This window comes from Theobroma cacao, chromosome 2 (assembly GCF_000208745.1).
Source record: "Theobroma cacao cultivar B97-61/B2 chromosome 2, Criollo_cocoa_genome_V2, whole genome shotgun sequence".
Classification (NCBI taxonomy): domain Eukaryota; kingdom Viridiplantae; phylum Streptophyta; class Magnoliopsida; order Malvales; family Malvaceae; genus Theobroma; species Theobroma cacao.
The window spans coordinates 21,116,401-21,121,164 of NC_030851.1; the positions used below are offsets into that span (position 1 = coordinate 21,116,401).

The 4,764-nt window shown below is 31.1% G+C and overlaps 1 long non-coding RNA gene across 1 annotated transcript; it reads right to left on the reverse strand.

Moving 5' to 3' along the window:
- On the reverse strand, nucleotides 3,367–4,764 carry LOC108660957. Its single transcript, XR_001926744.1, has 2 exons — nucleotides 4,247–4,764; nucleotides 3,367–3,672 (listed from the first exon to the last, which is right to left on the reverse strand). It is a non-coding gene; the product is annotated as an uncharacterized LOC108660957 (long non-coding RNA).

A 4,764-nucleotide genomic window follows, 5' to 3' on the forward strand; every position in this document is an offset into this window, starting at 1 on the left:
AAATTCTTCTAATTCCAATTTCAATAAAGTTTACCAATATCAATAAATTTTTTGAACGATAATATAACTATTAAGATATCATATTGTTTTTACAGATGTGTCTGTTGTATTTCAACAGACGTATCTACAACTTTCAATAGTTGTGTTTGTTGTAAATACTTATTTTATTTTAAGAGTTATATTTATTCTTAAACAATTACGCTTGAATAATTATCTTCCAATAAATATTACAAACTATTTAACAATCCCCCACTAGTTTGTAATATTAATAATACTATGCATAATAGAAAGTATCTTGAAGATTTGAACTTTCTATTAGTGTAGAAATTTTAAAGTTAAGATGAAGTTATTGGTATCACAAGGATTGAACCTAACTCCTTATGTCATAATTGAAAATATCACACACATAGCATTATTTAATCGTTTTGAGATTCTACCAATTGTTTTAGCACTTATATGGCATTGTGCTAATCTTGGTTTCATGAATATTTACAAGAATAAACCCTTTTAATTCTTGTTTAAAGTGGCACCACTCCAATATTCATATAAGTGGAATTTGTAATTATGCCCATGTTACTACATGTTGGGATTAGCCCTACAGCCAATTGGGATTGGTTGAGGCTTTATTCCAATCATGCAACAGTATCATTCATGTTGAATGATTAGAGGTTTTCCTTCATCAATAAGACATCAATTATAATGAGTTATAAGTCTAATTGGATGAAGTCCATGAGATTAATATGCCTTGCAAGGAAATTGTGATGGATTGCAATTATGAGATTCCTATGCATCAAAGCATAATCTCAAAATGTTCCTGGTCAATGTATCATTGAGACTAGACATCGATGATGCTTAGAGATTGGTATATTCTATGTTCCTTACTTTGGAAGTAAGCAATCGATCTCATAGATTGAAGTATAGAGATACTTGGAACTAGAATAAAGTGCTTACTTAGGAGAGCAAGTTCACTGAACATGACCCGCCATGAAAAGTGCATTTAGTAATACACTCTAGTATCTATGCAACACTTCTCATATGTCAATTGTGTAAATACTCTCTAGATTTAAGACACCAGGTTGTCTTATGTGTGGAGTGCTATGCTTTGATGTCATCCCTACGGGTGCTTAACTAATGATGCCAAAACAGGATGCTTTTGGGTATAGTATGAAGCATGTGAAGGCAAATGAGTAGTCAAGATAGGAATCATCACCTCAAGTGTTTTAGAGGACATATCCTATCAGTTCTTGGTTAACATTAGCTTATTGAAGTCCTTAGCCAAGGTGACATGGAGATTATGACAAGGTTTCATAACTCTCTATAAAGCTAATGCTATAATTGCAAAAAAAAATATGGAGGTCAATAAGAGTAGACACTGTACCAAGCTCTTATCATCTCCGGGATATATGATAAGGGAATGAATTACATTGATAGACTGTGCACTGAAAGGTTGTCAAAAAAACCCTTTAACTCTCCTAACAATTGGGTGGCCATGATGCATTGCTAGATGCCAATCTTGGTCTATGGAATTGATTATAAATTAATTGATTGAAATTTATATTAATCAATTAAGTCATTAATCAATTCCATTGCCAACATGTTAGGAACCTAATAGTTCACACACAATAATTGCATTTGAATTAAATTGGGGGAGTGATGATTTAAGTTAGACTTAAATCACATGCCATGTAATTAACTTCTATAAACTTAATTAAAAAAGTTTAATTAAGTTTTAGACATAATTATAAATAGTTATAATTATAAGACCTTGATTGTAAAATATAAAAGAAATTAATTTTGATTTTAATTTTCAATGACTTAATTAAAAGAGTTTAATTAAGTAATGGGCCAAATATTATAATGTGTTATAGTATTGAGGGCTTAATTGCAAAATTGAAGTTATTTTAACCTAACTATATAAGTCACATTTTAACTATTTTTCATATGAGAGTTTTTTATAATTGAAAAAAACATAGTTTTTGTTAGAAAAGAAAAATGTTTTCTTTCTTTGCCACCACTCCTTTTGTGTGAAAGAGAAAATTGCTTATGAAGTAATTTTCAAGAGAGGTTCAAACTAAGATTGTGAAAAAGAAGAAAAGGACAATTGTTGTCCTCTTTGCTAGCACAAAGTATAATTAAAAACTCCCTCATTCGTTGAAGGTTCAAGTGTAATCGTGTGTACAACCATTGGAGGCCAAACACTTGATTGCCTAGGGTTTTTGCTCCTTGTGCTGTTCGCGAGTAGTGCCATTGTGATTAGAAATTACTTGGCAAAGTAACTTTCTAAATAATAATTTATTTTATGCTTTTATATATTAAATATCACCGAGGTGATCCATGGGTGAAGGCATGTTTTTGTTGTTTAGTTATAAAGTTTTAATTTTCTTTCTGCTGCGTATTTTGAGCATGCCGTCCATAGCCAAACCCATCACTACAGGCATTTGATATTTCCATTAAGAGCCTTTTGCTCATCCTCTCCTTGTAATAGTCACACTGAATATTTTAGAATGAGGTTATTTGAATACTCTAGAATAAGGCTATTTAATATAAAAAATTTAATGCATAATGATAGCATATAGTAACTTGTTTTTAACCATCGAACTTTTATTGTTAATTTTACTAACTCAAAGTTGTGTTCCCATTACTAGTGCTTTTGAGTCAATGGTTTTAACCCCATTCCACTAGAAATTGACTTCACAGCCTCTTTTGACAAAGCTTTGGTAAGTGGATCAACCAAATTCTTGCAAAATTTAATATAAACTATTGTTACAACGTCATTTGAGATAAATTTTCTTATGTATAAAAATAATCACATCATTTTATCACAATTTGTATAAAATTCCATATGTCTATTAAAACTATGCACCTACACTAACACGATATGACATGGCACTAACTTATTCATTTTCGTCAATGGAGGAATAACATCATATGATATGACAGGCTCCCCTATTGAGTAAAAAATTCAATGTTTGATTTGACAAGGAGAACCATTAGACATTTTGATATGGTTTTTGATGTAATTAAGAAAATTTGTTAAATTGCATTATAACATTTCTATTATTATCTATATTAATATGGAATTGGTATAACCATTAATGTGATTGTAATTTCTATTATGTAGTGCTGGACATCACTAGCATGACTAAACATCCAAAATTACTACAATGAAATCACTTTTTGTAGTTGAAAATCACTTGTGCAATGTTGTGCAAAAAATTGACACAACTTATTTTGAATACCTTATACAAATCCAAATTTACTCTAATTTTTTGGACAACATGATATTCATCATTGAATACAAAACAATTTTTTATACATTTTGTATATCTTAATACATATATAAAACAATGATTTACAAGATAAAACTAAAATTACATATATGATATCCAACATTGCTATGATGTGTAATATTGTTCACAATACTTATTATCAAATTATGATAAAATCAATCAAACATAGATATCCCCTAATTTATTTATTACGATGAAAAGAAGTGAAAACAAATAAATAATTATAAAAAACAAAAGGAAAAAAAAAAGCAAAACAATGGTCAAGACTTGCACTTACTCCGAAAAGACGTTTTCGTCATTGCAGCATTTTCATCGTGGCATTGTGAGAAGGCCAATAAGAAGCATCCAAGTTCAACGCATTTAGATGACATTTGATACTTTGCTGAGAATAACATTGTCGGTTTGGTATTCAGGAGAATATGATGTTGCCAAAAAGCATAACACAATAAAAATAATATATTGTTTAAATATTAAAATATATAGAATAATTAAATATGTATTTTTATAATAATATCTATAAATATTAAAAATTATAATTTTTATAATAATGTTTAAAATTATCACCCTAATAATAAAAAACATTATTTAAAAAAAATCTTTGCTTTTTAAATCTTTGCAAGTAACGCTCATTGCAAAATTTTTCTTAATTGAGAATTATGGAAAAAGAGAGGATTTTTCAGCTTGAGAAGGTTGTATTTGTCCAACCCGTTTTCTTGACTTTCCCTCTTTCATGGGAAGGTCACTTTCCCTCTTGCCCAAGATAGAATCATATTCCCTCTTGGGCGACAATGTCATTCCATTGAAAGAGTAACCTTCCCATCAAAGTACCATCCCAAAGGTGGTAAGGGCATTACATCTAATTAAATTCTATACAAACTACTTAACTTCCGCAATGCCAAACAGGACCTTAGACATTAGACACAAAGGCCGTTGTCCCAGTTAGATGATCCACTCACAGCAAAATTGTTCCATGGAAGCCTTGTCAAAAGAGGGACGTGGTGTGATCAGCTACAACCGCACAATTGAGCCATCAGTTGTTCAGTAAACGAAACGATGATAGCAAACACTGCTGCAACTCTATTAGCTTAACATGACTGAAGGGGTTTGAAATCTTAGCTACCCATTTGGTTGGAAAATTGAGGCCCGGATCGTTTGATTTGAACCAATCGTTTGGCAACCCCCACCTAAGGCGATTATCTTGTGCTAATTTCCAAATATAGCTAATGCTGGTATACCTAACCCCATTATCACCGTTAAATTCAACGACGGCACAAACCAACCGTTTGGCAACACTCACGTCAAGCGATAACCTTGAACTAATTTCCTGCGGCACGCCTCACGCCACATCATCACCATTTGTTTTACCCTCCGCGTTACGAAATAGGAAAAAGGAGTCCCTCGTTGACCATTTTTTTCAATCTTTTATCATAATAAATAATCAATCACATAAGTAAATAAATAACTACAACATTTT